The following is a 17,725-nucleotide window of genomic DNA, read 5'->3' as shown; positions in this document are numbered from 1 at the left end:
TGTAGGAGCACACCTGTTGTTCCCTCTTCTGACAGAAAAGACTACCATCCCAGTCATTGGCTTAGCATGTAGAATAGTGGTGGCAGCATATTGTGTTTTGTAAATCTGTAGTTGTGACCAGACCTTATTTATTTGTGTTACAGGATTGGGCCCACTCACAGCAGAAAGGAATGCTATCCCCCGGGATTTAGAGAGGAGGCATCTAAGGGATAACAACTGTGAAGATAATGAATGTATATTGTTTTTAACTAATTGTTATGACCCCAAAAGGAGTCTTGCAGGCTCATGAATAGTAAAAAGGAGTAGATGAGTTCTAAATAAGCTCTATTAATAGAAATGCATATTGTGGTCCTTGTTTTGAGAAGAAGTGTGCAGGAGACAAGTATTGAGATCATTAACAGGTTAAATCATCTTTTAAAAACATTTTGCGAATTTTACAAGACTCTCGTGGGATCGTGAAAAGTAGGAAGGAGTGGGTGATGTTTTAATACAGTTTGCTAAGCACAGTTTTTATTGTATGAAGGAGTCTTACTGGAGATGGTGTTTATTATAGTAGAACAGACTTTACTATTTATTCTGGTTTGTTTTAGAAGAGTTGTAGGTAGAGTTTAGTCTCATCCACACACCCTACTATGCAGATCCATCATATGAGAAAGAGGTCTGAAAGGATAGCCCAGTTGTTCCTCACACCCTTCTATGCACAACTATCATTAAAGAGAGAGGTTTCAGCAGAGAGGAGTCTCAGCAGAGAGTCCAGCCCCTCCACATATCCTACTATGCACACCCGTCATCTGAGAGTGAGGTCTGAAAGGAGAGTAGCCCCTCCCCAAACCCAACTGTGCGCACCAGTCATCTGAGAGAGATATGAAAGGAGAAGCCAGTTTCTCTCAACACTCTACTATGCACACCCCTCATTACAAAGAAAGTTCACACCAGATAGGCCAGTCCATCTCCTCACCTTACCACACATACTAGTCATGTGATAGAGGGGTCTGAAAGGAGTGACCAGTCCCTTCCCACACCCTCCAATGCATACCCGTCATCTGAGAGAGGGGTCTGAAAAGAGAGCCCAGCCCCTCCCCACACCATAATACTCACACCTATTATTACAGAGTAGTCTCAGCAGAGAGGCAAGTGCCTCCATACACCCTATTACACAACACACACACCCATCTTCTGAGAGAGAGGTCTGAAAGCAGAGTGCAGCCCCTCCCCACATATACTATGCTCACCCCTCATTACAGAGAAGAGGTCTCACCAGAGAGGCCAGCCCTTCCATGCACCTAACTATGCACATCCGACATCTGAGAGAGAGGTCTGAAAGAAGAGGAGAGTGTTTCCCAACAACCTACTATGCACACCTATCATCTGAGAGAAAGGTCTGAAAGGTGGCCTGTCCCTCTTCATGCCCTACTAATGAGATCCATCACTACATAGAAATGCCTGCCCGCTCTAATCCTACACTGCACACCTGTTATCTGAAAAAGGGGTCTAATAGGAGAGGCCCATACCTTCCCACACCTCACTACACACACCTATCATTACAAGAAGGTCTCAGCAGAGAGGCCAGTCCCTTCCACACACCCTACTATGCATATTCATCATCGGAGAGAAAGATGTGAAAGAAGAGGGCAGTTCCTCCCCACACCCTACTATGCACACCCATCATTGCAGACAAAGATCTCACCAGAGAGGCTATTCCCTCCACAAAGCCTACTACGCACTTCTGTCATCTGCAAGATAGGTCTGAAAGGAGAGGACAGTCCCTCCTCACACCCTACTATGCACACCCATAATTACTGAGAGATGCAAAGTTCCTCTCCACATCCTACTACGCATAGTCATATTGGGAGAGAGGATTCTCAAAGGAAAGGTCAGTTTCTTTCCACACCCTACTATTCACACCAGTCATCTGAGAGAGGGGTCTAAAGGGAGAGGCTCATACTTTCCCACACCTTACTAAACACACCTATAATAACTGAGAGACGTCTCAGCAGAGAGGCCATTTGCTCCACACACTGTACTATGCATACCTGCCATATGAGAGAGAGATCTGAAAGGAGAAGGCAGTACTTCTCCACACCCTAATATGCACACCCATCATTACAGAGAGAGGTCTCCCCAGAGAGGCCAGTCCCTCAACAAACCCTACTATGTATACCTGTCATCTGAGAGACAGGTCTGAAAGCAGAGGGAAGTCCATCTTCACACCCTACTATGCATACCCATTGTCTGAGAAAGAAATGAAGAGATCCATACCTTCCCAAACCTTACTATGTGCACCTATCATTACAGAGAGAGTTCTCAGCAGAGAGGCCAGTCCCTCCCCACACCCTGGTACGCACACTCGGCATGTGATAGAAGGGTCTGAAAGGAGAGGCCAGTCCTTTCCCACACCTTCTATGCATACCTAACTTCTGAGAGAAGTATCTAAAAGGTGAGACCAGTCCCTTCCCACACCATACTACACACACTTTTCATTAAAGAAAGAGGTGTGAGCAGAGAGGCCCGTACCTCCCTACACACAACTATGCAAACAGGCTGGGGGTTGAATTTACATATGGCAATTAAGCTTTATTTTATGTTTAAAAAACCTAGAAATTCACAGAAAAAACACAAAGGTTAAAGTAACATTATCGTTAGGTGTGACAAAAATGTCTGGTTTTGTTTTAAAAAAAATATTGGAAATTCACTGAAAATTATGTCATTTGAGATGTCATGAGTGATGTCATCAATTATGTCATAGAACATGTCATGAGTGATGTCATATGTGAGGTCAGAAGCTGTGAATGGCGGGGCGCAAGTTATAATTATCACTGCTAACTATAACTGATGAAATTGTGTTTTTCTAGTTCAAAACATTATTGTTGTCACTGAGAAATGCACTACAACAGTGCTTCAACCTTTGATTTTTTCATGTTTTTTTCAGTGAATGTCTAAGATTTTTTAAAACAAAATCTGTCAGCAAGGAATAGAATAGGCCAAATTGTTTTGGGGAATATTGGCAATAGAATAAATAAACTTATTATGAAACAAATTGGAGTATAACTATCTTCATGCTGGAGGGAAATGCACATTCCATGCACTATGTGTGGTTATCGGAAGTGGTTCATAGATTATGTGGTTCGTAGATGTGTGTGTAAATACATACATACAAATATACATATTTACATACATATACACACATATATATATATATAAAAACAAAGGTTACAGGGACATTATAGCTAGGCTCGGATTTCACTGGTACAAAACCAATGAAAATCAGCAGTTATGGTTACCTGAGCTAACTATAACTTGTGTCCCAGCAATGCACTTCTTATGACCTCACATAATACATCACTCATTACATGGTCAGTGACATCACTGATGATATCATCAAGTGAGTGTAAATGTTTTAAGAGTTTATGGGTGTTAAACATATATACTAACCTACTACAAAAGTTAAATTAGTTTACTAGGTGCACTACTACTGAGTGATACTGCTTCTCACATATATTATGTGAGTGGCTGTGTTGCCGTATGTATCCTTGTGTGTATGGGTGTGTAAGTGGCTGTATAGGTTTATAAGTGGGTGTGTGCATAGCTGTGTGGGTGAGTGAGATGCAGTGTGAGTGGCTGTATTGGTGAGTGAGCGGGTGAGTCAGTGGCTATATGGGTTAGTGAGTAGTAGTTTGAGAGGCTCTATGGGAAGGTAACTGGGTGTGTAGTGATTATATGGGTGAGTTGGTGTCTGGGTGACTGGGTTTGTAAATTGGTGTATGGATGAGTGAGTGGCTCTTTGAATGGGTGTTTGGTTAAGTGAGTTGGTGTGGGAGTGGCTGTATTGGAGACTGAGTGTGTGAATAGCTGTATGGGTGAGTGAGCAGATGTGGGAGTGCTTGTATGGGTGTGAGAATTTGTATGTAAGTGATTGTGTGGGTGTGTGAGTGAGTGTGTAAGTACTTGTATGGGTGATTGAGTGGCTGTGGTGAGGGGCTGTATTGGTGAGTGAGTGGATGTGTGAGTGACTGTTGTTGAATAAGTGGGTATGTGAGTAGCTGTATGGCTGAGTGGCTGTGTGTATGACTGGCTGTATGGGTGAGTGATGACTGGTTGTATGAGTAGCTATATGGGTTAGTCAATGGCAGTGTGAATGGCTGTAAGAGTGAGTGAGTGTGTGTATATGTGAGTGTCTCTATGGAGGAGTGAATAGGTGTGTGAGTACTTTTATGGGTCTGTGAATGGGTTTATGAGTGGTTGTGTGAGTAGGCATACAAGAGGTTTTATGAGGTGTAAGTAGGTGTGGGAGTGTTTCTGTGGATGATGGCATCAGTGATTTCATTTAAGATGTCATCAGTGATGTCAACAGTGAAGTCACTGACCATGCCATGAGTGATGTAATATGTAAGATCATATGCAGTGCATTGCGAGGGCATAAGCTATAGTTAGCTCAAGTAACTATAACTGGTGAATTTCACTGGTTTTCTACGAGTGAAATCAGAACCTAACTATAACATCCCTGTAACCTTTGTTTTTTCAGTGAATTTCTAAGGTTTTGTACATTCTATTTCCTAACTATAACTGTCAGGATTGCAGTAACCGCGGCTGCCTAGCGCGTCCAGCACTACAACTACCATGATGCCCAGCGGGAGGAAGTACTTGAGGGGAGGACGCGCATCGGCAGTTGCGCGTAATTCCGGTTTCCCGTCTGCCGACTCTTCCGAGCTGCCGGATGGAGAACTGATGTCAGCCAGTGAGAGCATCCTGCTTCATTTGTTTCGTTCGTGTTCCGGACAGCGCCGGATGTTGGTGAGCGCTTGGGTCTCCAATGGAGGTTGAAGACGGTCCGGTAGAGTTGCTCACCTTTTCGCACCCCCAAAGCGGAATGCAGTAGTTGGCTGCTACGCATTGCCATGTTTGGTGTAAGGTTATCAGAGGAGCTTATTTGTTTGTCATGTTTGGGGCTGCAGGAGTGGCTTGTCAGACAGTGCTTGAAGCGGAGCGTGGTGGTGCCCTAAACCACACGTTACCGTTTTCACATCGCTAGAGGAAAGTAACTGTTTGGGTGCTACTGCGGAACGTGGTGGTGATTGGAACCACGCGTTGCCGTGTTTTCTTTGTTGGTACCTTCTTTGATTTACGAACTGGCTCCAAGAGCGGAATGTGGTGGTAGACAACGACGCATTACCATTTCTAAGGATAGTTCTTTTCTGTTTCGCCTTTGGAGTATGATTTAGAGCTTCTGGGAAGGAAGGGACTCTAGACTGTTCACGGTTGTTATCACTAGGCCATTCGTGACATTTCACCTTTATTACTGCATATATGTGATCTAGACCTAACATTTTCAGTTAGGCTTCAATGGTGCTTGATGTTAGAAAAACTCAATATGAGAAGGGTCCTGAGGGTTCTACTGAATTGAGAGGGAGTTCAGTTCCTGGAGAAGGTACAAGAGGGGTTAGTGAGAATATATGAGAGTAGCCTGTGTTAAGCTCTGTTTATATCTGTTGTTTGTTGTTTCAGGCTCCTTTCCCAGCTGTCCCTTCCCTTTCCTTTCCCTTGCCTGATCCCTCGAACACCCTGTGTACTGTGTCAGAGTGTTGGTGATATCAGGAGGTGGACCCTCATTTACTGCACCAGGATCCTGCGGAGCCTATCTTGACAATAACAACCCTGTAACCTTAGGTTTTTCAACTGAATTTCTAAGATTTTTAAATTCTATTTCCTATTTCCTAACTATAACGTCCTTGTGACCTTTGTTGTTTTAAGTGAATTTCAATTTTTTTTAACTAGTAGTCACATTTGCAGAGTGGTGTAGAAAAGGGACGGCCTCTGACCAGCTCTTAGGAATCCTGCTGAGTTGAACTTACTGGAGGTAACAGGAGGGCTTCTGGGCCCCTAAGGAACCTCAACATCCAAGGGGACTTCATCTCTCCCAACTAGTACTGCACCAGGAGGCATATTTGCAGAGTGGTGGTTGAAGGTGCAGGGCCTCCGGTGGTGCAAGATCCAAATTATTATTTTTTCTATTTACTAGGGGAGTGGGGCCACTCCTCCCTGGTACGATTTCAGCCTTTGGGAATTCCATCTCCTGGGGCCCAGCCTTTTAAAAAAAAAAAATGAAGAGGAGTTGGTCACGCATCCACCCTCCTATGCCAATTTTGGCCCTAGAGACCCAATCCCCCAGGACCCAGCTTCAATTGTGGGTGCCATTGTCCCAGACTGAACCCACGCTGATCACTCTGTGATGGATTCCTGTGGATCGGGGACCCGACCCAGGCACAGCTATGAGGACTCTGCCATGCCACAGGCCCGCGAGGTCTAATCTTTAATTGTTTCTGCCCTCTTGCCGGCCCATGCAAGCCTCTCCTGATGGCCTCCTGTGGATTGGGGCTCGAACCAGGTCGTCACATTAGGATCGCTCCTGCCTTCAGGCCCCCATTACCACTTCAGCCTACAGCCTCCGCCTCATCCGGATTTTACCTTGACCGGGGGTCACCTGCACAGTAGGACTCTTCCCAAGAGTCCCTACGAGTTTTCAATTGGACCCTCTTGGACCACCCGATCACTACCTCTCCCTTCCCTCCTAATCCTCTTATTCCAGTCCTTGCACGGTTGGTATCCTTTGCGGTGGGTTCAAACCATGCTGCTCCACCCACACCCTCCTTCACCTCCTTCTCCGCCTTCCTACTGTATTCAGTACCTTCATTCAGTAACCTGTTCCTCATGAAGATCCTAAATCGCTAGGATAGAAACGCCGTCGACATATTAGCCTTTCAACATGGTTCACTAAAACGCATAAAATCTGTGAAATTCATGTAAATAATGTCCTGTGAACCATAAGTCCCTTTGTATTTTCTTGTCACGTTTTCACTCTGCGCCATCGTTGTTCTCACTTGTCACCTGCGCCGTCCACGTTTGAGTGTCATGAGCACTTGTGTGCACAAAGTTTTACCAGTTACTTACATATTAATTGTTTACAGAGCGGCTACAATTGTTCCCAATTTGTCTGTACCCTTCCTTCTCTCACTTTTCCTGCAAATTTCTTGTATTCATCCAAATACATGATGCCTTGGGCACATTCAAATGAATTATGAGTCTCACTGCCTTCTTTTCTTGAAAGGTACTGTGCATGCCTAATTACCAGTCTTTTCAATAATACCGTTTGATATATTGTTGTTTGTTTATACTCCCTCACCCAGATCTCAACTAGGTCTACGGGTTTACTTCTGTTGTTGATACCTATGGTCCCACCCAGGGCACCCACTTTTCTCTGATGGAGACAGCGGAGGGAGCTTGAAGGCCCCTGAAGTCCCTGCCAGCTCTTCATCTTCTGAGGGAGCTAGCATTGCTTTTACTGAGAGAGTGCTGATAAGATGCAGCTCCCTCTCTGTAAAAGCGACGGTGCTCCGCTTTCAGCAAGCAAAAGCATTCTTAACACTTTTGCTTGCTGAAAGTGGGGCACAGTTTGCTATGGCTTGGCGGAAGTGGTACAGCTCCCGCCACGCCATAGCAAACAGCTATGTCCCAGAGCGGGCACCCCAGGACTGAGCAGGAGCCAGCCCTGGGGGAATTGTGGTCCCCAGAGACATGTATGACTCCAGGAGGGCCTGCCACAGGGAGGTGGTGGTCCCCTGGTCCCCTGGGATGAGAACTGCCCCCTTCCTATCTTAGAAAAATAATTTGGGAGCTGGGGAGGTGGTGGTCCTTGGGGGCAGGAAGGGTCCCTAATGGCCCGTTACAAAATAAACAAACCGAGGGAGGTGGTGGTCCCTGGAGTGGGGGGTCCAGGAGTCCCCCCAATTACTTTCAGATTTGCCTCTGAGAGGTGGCGATCTACAGGGCTGCGGGGAAGGCCATATGGCCCTCCCTGCGTAAGTTATCAGTAATACCTCAGGAAGATGTGGTCCCCGAGGTTTTATGAACCCTAAGAGGCGGGCCCAAGGGGCCCCTCCTTTATGTTTTTTACATGCTTCGCGGATTTGGCCCACTCGGGGCCTCCTAACAAAAGATGTGCAGGATATTGCATGTTTTCAATTTTGTCATTGATTTGCGGATCCATCAACAAATTCACAGCAAACCGAATTTAAAGAAAATGCTTTTAATGCCCTACCATATCTGGGGGGCAGGTTATTCCTGCTCTGTCCCTTTTTCATTCTTTTTTACATTTTTTGTGGGACTCTGCTTCCAGCCAAGTCCCAAGATGGCTGTCAATACTTCCTGGTTGAGGTGTTAGCAGTCAATCACATTTCTGTGGGATCCACAAGTCCACTGCAAGTATCCACATCCCCAGATATATATATTTTGAACCTTAAATATCTCTAAAACTACTGAATGGATTTACACCAATTCAGAAAAAGCAGGCTTTCTGGACCAACATCTAGCTTTGTGCCAAATTTGGTTTAGTTCTGTTCAGCGGTTCAGGGTGTAGTCGTATTCAAAATCCGTATGAGAACATCCGTAGGAAAAACGTGTTTGGGGACCCCCTCTTACCCGGGCTCCTTCTTGACAGATCACTCTGAAACTTTCAACACAGCAGCTGAACTAAACAAACAAAGGTTTTCAAAATTATGTGAAGATTCATAAGGTGCCCCCAAAGTTATTGTCAACATAAAATATGCTTTACCTATGGAAACATGGTTCTAATATAACTACCTACAGGTGACACCAACTGACAGACTGATACCGACATTCACACAGATTAGTCGCTCACCCATACATTCACAGAGACACGTATAATCACTCACTTATACAGTCAGTGACGCACCCACTGAATCATCCATACAGACATTCATACACCCACTCTTTCTTTAATACACCTTGGAGTATATATATATATATATATATATTCACTGAAAAAACCATAGGTTTCACACACGTTATAGTTAGGAATTAGCATTTAAAAAACCTTAGAAATTCAGTGAAAAAACCATAGGTTTCACACATGTTATAGTTAGCTGGACATTTTACTCGTAAAAAACCAATGAAATTGCCCCGTTATAGTTAGTTCAGCTAACTATAACTCGCGCGCCCGCAATGCACTGCTGATGACGTCACATATTACATCACTCATGACATGGTCAGTGACATCACTCATGACATCACTGATGACATCTCAAATGACATCACTGATGACATCACTGATGACATCATCCTTGTGATAGAGTGGCAGACCTCCTCTCACCTTAATATAAGCTTTGATACACACATTCAAAAATAGAGACTAAAAATTTCAAAACAATGGACATACCAATACCAGTTACAACAACCTCTTCAGTAATTCTAAGATCCACATACACATCCACTCATTCACCAACAGTCCTATACAGTCACTCATACATGTACTCACTCATCATATGTACTCATACATCTATACATCCTGTTACACAATGCCACTCATCCATAGAGTTACTCACACACATAGTCACTCATGCTAATAAAGAATAAAACATACATTTACTTGCATATACAGTAATACACACACCACCATACTTACTTCTACGGAAACTTACACATACTTAGTCTTTTAAACAATCACTTATAGAAACACATACTTATTCATACAGGAACTCTTTCAATCTCTCCCTCTCACATATACTCACATATATACACCAATAGTCACATATACTAGTTAAAAACATATGTAGTTACTCCTGAAGACACTATTGAGACAGTCATTCACTCACTAACACACCCATACACACACTCATCCACCCATACAGTCCTGCACACATGCTGTCTTCAACACATACAAACAGTGAGTCACTCATTCATGCATCTATGCACTACGTAATACCCCCCACCGTACCATACAGACACTCAGACTGATACTCAAAAAAACAACTAATAACCTATATAGACACCCATGTAGCTACTCACCAACCCATGCAGCCACTTACACACAAAGTGAGAGATACACTTAATCAGTCAGTAACACAATCAATTTTTCAAAAACAAATCATCCATTTAGACACTTATATACCCATTTATTCTTCCATCGACCTTGAGATACACATATATAAAACATATTTAATTTTCAGAAAAACACACATTCACTGGATGATGTCATCAGTGATGTCATCAGTGATGTCATTTGAGATGTCATCAGTGATGTCATGAGTGATGTCACTGACCATGTCATGAGTGATGTAATATGTGACGTCATCAGCAGTGCATTGCGGGCGCGCGAGTTATAGTTAGCTGAACTAACTATAACGGGGCAATTTCATTGGTTTTTTACGAGTAAAATGTCCAGCTAACTATAACATGTGTGAAACCTATGGTTTTTTCACTGAATTTCTAAGGTTTTTTAAATGCTAATTCCTAACTATAACGTGTGTGAAACCTATGGTTTTTTCAGTGAATTTCTAAGGTTTTTTAAATGCTAATTCCTAACTATAACGTGTGTGAAACCCATGGTTTTTTCAGTGAATTTGCAAGGTTTTTTAAATGCTAATTCCTAACTATAACGTGTGTGAAACCCATGGTTTTTTCAGTGAATTTGCAAGGTTTTTTAAATGCTATTTTTTTTTTTATTCTTCATTTTTTTCAAACATATTTTTAATTTAATTTTCTTATCTTTTATAAAGACTATGCTTAAATTTTTAAAATCCTTAAATATTTTTTTTATATATATTTTTTAAAATAAACATGTAAAATGTATTTCCATTTTTTTTTTTTTTTTTTTTTTTTTTTTTTATAGTACGCGTACCGTAAGCTCACGGTAAGCGTACGGTTTACGCAACGCCCGTAATCTATCTACGCTGCTTGCGTATAGTTACGTACTTTGCGTAGCCGCGCGTACTGCGCGTGGGACGCGTGCGCGCTTACGCAACACGCGTACGTTACGCGGAAGTGCCGGGGAGTGACTGTTATGCGCATGCGCGCAAGCGCGTGTCTTTTTTACGCGCACGCGTACTTTTTGCCGTAAGCGTACCGTAAGCGTACCGTAAGCGTACGGTAGGTCATGTGATCTTGAAACACAACTTTTGATTGGTTGAAACTACTTTCAGTTCTAGAACTCTCCTACACCACACCCATTCCCCTCATTTCTGCTTGTGATCCCTTGGGAGAAGGAGCTGGTTTGTCTTTGGGATACGATGGCAGAACAGCAGAGCTCTTCTGAGAGTGAGGCTAGCACCAGCAGCACTGTCTTGAGGCAGAGAGCGAGGAAAGTAAAGCCTTCTTATGTTTGGGATTATTTTACTTTTCCAGAAGGCCAGCAAAAGGTGAATGCACCCTTAGTTACTTGCAAGCTGTGTAAGCGTGTACTTTCTAGAGGTAATCCTAACAGGAAATATTCCTTTGGGAATCACACCATGAAGAGACACCTCCAGGAAGTACACAGAAGGACACATGGTCATCTTTTTGGAGGTAACTCTTCAGAAAGACGAGCCAGTACATCCACAGCAGCTCAGCCTGGACCATCACCTGCAGGGCAGACTCCTTCTTCTGCAGGTCAGGTGAGCCCTTCATCTGTGGGGGGAGAATCTCCTTTTGCTGGCCCTCTGGAAATTAACCCTCGGTTTGCGAGGGTTGAAGTACGGTGCGCCACTTGTCACGATCTAATTACTTATAGGGAGACCAGTGTTTCCCTGGTGAACAGTAAAATAGATCAGCACACTTGTCGTACCGTCTAATATTCCCAATCTTTCTTTCCTCTGTCCCTGCATGAACACAACGGTTCTTTTAAGAGCCAACCTTATCTTTCATCTTTTTTTTACATATGTTTTTAAAAACTTTTTTTTATTTTTTTTTACCGTACGCGTACGGTAAGCGTACCTTTTTTTTATTTTTTAAAAAAAACACTAAAAATCATTTATCACATTACAAGGTCCTTGAGAGACTACAATTATTATTATTGACTTACCATACTCACTCAAAAAAATATTTATTCATTTGTTTTTTTAAAAAATAGTTTTTAAAATGGTTGTAGTTTCCAAAAATTTTCTATATCGATCTGAAAAAAAAGAAAAAAGTATTAATATTTTTAAACCATTTTATAATACAGTACACATATTTACATTGCTACACTCCAGCAAGGGCAACCAGCCTTAGTGATGCTGAATGTATTTGCATTACAGACTTATACATGGCAAGCACATGGGTGTGTGCTAAGCCTCTGCTTCTTCCCCCAAAAATTCGCTCCTCTTTTCCATCTACTGCAACTGTGAAATCACCAGAGCAAGACGCAATAAATCTCTGCCTATAATTCTTCTATGCACACAGAGTCATGTTTTCACATTAGTGCCAAAACGAAATTTCTTTGCCAATTTGAAAGCACACTTACTGCTCTTTTTTTTTCGGGCCAAGTGAAAATCTCTTTTTACAATTTGAAATCACTTTTACAGACTGACACATTCTGAAACCTTTTTTTTAAATTTATTTAAATGCACATGTCCAAGCTGTTTTTTTTTCAGAGCACCACCGTGTGTATTCTCTGTGACTGCCTACACTCCAGCAGGGGCAACCAGCCTTACTGATGCTGAATGTATTTGCATTACAGACTTAAACCTGAAAACCCCACTCGCTTCTAATTACTGTGCATGACTATACATGGCAAGCACATGGGTGTGTGCTAAGCCTCTGCTTCTTCCCCCAAAAATTCGCTCCCCCTTTCCATCTACTGCAACTGTGAAATCACCAGAGCAAGACGCAATAAATCTCTGCCTATAATTCTTCTATGCACACAGAGTCATGTTTTCACATTAGTGCCAAAACGAAATTTCTTTGCCAATTTGAAAGCACACTTACTGCTCTTTTTTTTTCGGGCCAAGTGAAAATCTCTTTTTACAATTTGAAATCACTTTTACAGACTGACACATTCTGAAACCTTTTTTTTAAATTTATTTAAATGCACATGTCCAAGCTGTTTTTTTTTCAGACCACCACCGTGTGTATTCTCTGTGACTGCCTACACTCCAGCAGGGGCAACCAGCCTTAGTGATGCTGAATGTATTTGCATTACAGACTTAAACCTGAAAACCCCACTCGCTTCTAATTACTGTGCATGACTATACATGGCAAGCACATGGGTGTGTGCTAAGCCTCTGCTTCTTCCCCCAAAAATTCGCTCCCCCTTTCCATCTACTGCAACTGTGAAATCACCAGAGCAAGACGCAATAAATCTCTGCCTATAATTCTTCTATGCACACAGAGTCATGTTTTCACATTAGTGCCAAAACGAAATTTCTTTGCCAATTTGAAAGCACACTTACTGCTCTTTTTTTTTCGGGCCAAGTGAAAATCTCTTTTTACAATTTGAAATCACTTTTACAGACTGACACATTCTGAAACATTTTTTTTAAATTTATTTAAATGCACATGTCCAAGCTGTTTTTTTTTCAGACCACCACCGTGTGTATTCTCTGTGACTGCCTACACTCCAGCAGGGGCAACCAGCCTTAGTGATGCTGAATGTATTTGCATTACAGACTTAAACCTGAAAACCCCACTCGCTTCTAATTACTGTGCATGACTATACATGGCAAGCACATGGGTGTGTGCTAAGCCTCTGCTTCTTCCCCCAAAAATTCGCTCCCCCTTTCCATCTACTGCAACTGTGAAATCACCAGAGCAAGACGCAATAAATCTCTGCCTATAATTCTTCTATGCACACAGAGTCATGTTTTCACATTAGTCCCAAAACGAAATTTCTTTGCCAATTTGAAAGCACACTTACTGCTCTTTTTTTTTCGGGCCAAGTGAAAATCTCTTTTTACAATTTGAAATCACTTTTACAGACTGACACATTCTGAAACCTTTTTTTTAAATTTATTTAAATGCACATGTCCAAGCTGTTTTTTTTTCAGAGCACCACCGTGTGTATTCTCTGTGACTGCCTACACTCCAGCAGGGGCAACCAGCCTTACTGATGCTGAATGTATTTGCATTACAGACTTAAACCTGAAAACCCCACTCGCTTCTAATTACTGTGCATGACTATACATGGCAAGCACATGGGTGTGTGCTAAGCCTCTGCTTCTTCCCCCAAAAATTCGCTCCCCCTTTCCATCTACTGCAACTGTGAAATCACCAGAGCAAGACGCAATAAATCTCTGCCTATAATTCTTCTATGCACACAGAGTCATGTTTTCACATTAGTGCCAAAACGAAATTTCTTTGCCAATTTGAAAGCACACTTAATGCTCTTTTTTTTTCGGGCCAAGTGAAAATCACTTTTACAGACTGACACATTATGAAACCACCATGTGTAACTACAACAAAAACAATTCCCATTTCTATTATTCATTTCTTAAGTTACCACATACATCCCCTCTCAAACTGTAAACTCACCTTTAAAATTAGTTAGTTGTGAAAGAAATGTTACACTCAAACAGCAGATTATCAGAGCCAGAATCTCTGTTGTGTTCACCTCTCTCCTCTCAGCAGAACCAGATAATGGCAAACTTTCCCTCTATTTTTCCACACATATACATGTAAGTTTCAAATCTCAGTGCTTCCCCCTTTTTTTCAAATGTAATGACACATTTCTATTGGTTGAAAACCAACCCTTTTCCAAAAGTACCCTTCCCCCAACTTGACTTCTGCCTAGTACCCTTCCCCCAACTTGACTTCTGCCTGCTACCATAGCAACAGCTCATGGAACACTGCTGTGTGCAGTTAGGTCAGAAGTTCGACACACAATGTTTCAATTCCACAGAGCAAGAGTGCTTGACTTTTCAAACCTAACAGCAAATCCATAGTACTGTTCTTTGGTTACACATTTTTTTGTACCAATACAAAACATGCTTCTATTAATTTTCACATACAGCCTAGTTTTTTTTCTAGAATGGTATGAAACAGCCAATCAGTTCTTTTTGTTTTGTAAAAAATATGTATGCCTCCATTTCCAAACTGTCTTTCTTTTCATATTGCCATTCTACTGAAAGACACCTCCTGAGTGCATCCAGTTCTCCTTTGAAGATGTTCACAGTGTGGATTGTAGGGCACAGCTATGTCTTCTGGAGTGAAAAGTTTGCAGAGAAAACAGATATGGTGAGAGACCTTGCTTTGCCAAATGTAGACATTAAATGGATTGGTCAGAGAGGGTTAAAGTGGCACCAATTGATGCCATTGGTGAAATCCTTCATTCAAATCCAACACCCTGACCTCATAATAGTGCACTGTGGTGGCAATGACCTAGGCACTTTGACTGGGGTAGGTCTGGAAATGCTTATGAAGGACACCTTTGCACAACTGTTTACACTTTTCCCTAAAACTGCCTTTGTGTTTTCCAACGAATGCCAAAGGCAAAAATGGAACTGGTCCAATCATTTCTGTCCACAGATTGACAAAGCAAGAAAGCACGTCAACAAATCTGTTTCTGCTTTCCTCCGTGACTATGGTATGGGTGCCATTTACCACAACAACTTGCGTTACGACATGCAAGACATTTATAGAGGAGATGGTGTGCACTTCAATGATGAAGGGAACAGAGTCTTCCTCTTGAACCTTAGACTCTGCATCGGTACTTACTTGTAGGTACCACTAAAAAAATGACTCCATAAACACAACAGCTCTTTTTAGAGCTCCCTAATTTCTAAACTCTTAAATCTGATTTTCATTTTTTTTTTTTTTTTTTTTTTACCGTACGCTTACCGTAAGCTCACCGTACGCGTACCCCGTGATTTTTTTTAAAATCAATAAATGTTTTTTTTGTACTTTTCTGTCCTTCTTTGACCCCCTTACAATTGTTAGGGGGTCTGTAACTCTCCTCATTGCCCCCTTTCCTTGTTTTCACTCTTTTTTTTCAGAGTGAAATACACAAAATGGCGGCCGCCGCTTCCTGGTTTCGGCCGATTCGAATGTTTACTAAGATCTAAGAGCCAATCAGAATCGCGCTCGCGCACGCCACCGTACGCTTACCGTAAGCGTACGGTAAGCGTACCGTAAGCGGGCTCAGATATATATATTGATTTAAAGGCTATTTTCTCAGAATCTACTGAACAGATTTACACCAAACCTACAAAAGGCACTTCCTTGACCTAGGGACTACCTCTCTGCCAAATTTTGAGTAATTCTGTTCAGCCGTTCGGGCTGTAGCTCGTTCTAAAGGTCCTATGGAAAAATGCATGGGAAAAACGCGTTTTGGGACCCCCCTTTTATCTCAGCCCCCGCTTGACGGATCCCCCCGAGACTTTCAGGGTAGGAGCGGAGCGTAGCGCCCCACCTATTTTGAGAAATTCGCGAGGATTCGTCGACCGGCGCCAAAGTTATTCAAAATAGAATGTTGAGGTTTTCCTATGGAAACGTGGTCCTAACTATAACTACCTTCTGGCGACCGCCAGTAGGTAATCTATATATATAGGTTTATATATATCGGAAAATAGCTGGTGCATGGAAGACGTAGTCGACATCCAGATTTCCAAAAAACACTCGCTGACACGGACCTGTGGTAAGTGCTTGATTTAATTAAATCGTGAGGCTGTCGTCATAACGTTTCAGCTCCGTGGAGCCTTGATCACATGACAACGTCAGTACATTACAAAGACCAATAAATAGCCAGAATTCAGGGTTCAAAGTGCATCAGTTGATACCAGGTGACTTGCGTCTTTCATAGAGATAAAGAAAACACTGTTACATTTACATGTTCATGTGCAATATGACGCTAATGGCTTAATCCCCATAAAAAGAATAGAATGTAAGAATGTGCAAATTGTCGCAATATTACATGATAATAAATATATAAGACAATAAATAGATAAATAGGTTCTAAAAAATTATTTAAAACATATACAATCTATTAAAATTCAATGCTTGAACATCCCCCGTGTTGGTGAAGGTGTATTCAACAATTATGGCTTAAATGCCTGAACGTGATATGCCTCTAGTCCCAACAGTAAGCAGACTATTTAGACCATATAATAAAATATAATATTATAGTATGATCTAGATATTGACATAAATGCCTATTATATCATTAGGCTAAAAATGTAAACTTCCAATTGAGTGTAAGTTGGGGCTATCTTGTCTCTATTGCAATGGGGAAGCGCCTAGTGTATATAGATCCATTCGTATCAACTACACATGTGTCAGACGGTCTCACTTGGTATACATCAGGGCTGAACTGGTATCATGGGTAAAACAAGAAATATGTGTGTGCACAAGTGGTGAAGAAATTAAATTGAAAAGTGACCAAACAAGATGTGCCTCATCCAACGAATCTGTGTGTCTATAAATAGTTGGATAAGAATCACTAAAAATAAAGCTAAAAGCACAAGGAAAATCATGATCGTAGATCTTAATAAATCTCATAGATAAAATGATCAAATGATATATCAGAGTACACTGTGGCAAATCTAAGAATAGTAAAAGGTTACAGCTGGTATTGACATAAAATCTACAATAATATTAAATATGAAATATAAAGGTTTATATATATATACATATATCCATATAGTTTAAAGAAATTCACCTGCAACCCACTGGAGGGTAATGATTTCTTACCATGTGACTATAAAAGCGGTTGTAGTTTGCCTGCACAGTTGTTTGTCACCCATGAACAAGGACCTGGGGGCTTTGGTGTTACTTATCAAGAATGCAAGTTTGCCGGTCCCTCTGAATAAATTATTCTTGTGAATTTGACCTGCTGGTGAGTGTGTCTTTGCTAGCAGAACAACTTTGAGAGTCATATATATATATATATATCACCAACAGTCCCGATAATGGAGAAGGCTGTCAGAGAGGGCGGTCCGAGTTGGGGTAATCGGCAGCCCCAATTATAAAACTCCAAACTTTTCTTTAT

Source organism: Triturus cristatus, chromosome 10 (genome assembly GCF_964204655.1).
Source record: "Triturus cristatus chromosome 10, aTriCri1.1, whole genome shotgun sequence".
Classification (NCBI taxonomy): Eukaryota; Metazoa; Chordata; class Amphibia; order Caudata; family Salamandridae; genus Triturus; species Triturus cristatus.
The sequence above is the reverse complement of the archived record's forward strand: the minus strand, read 5'-3'. Positions refer to the sequence as shown.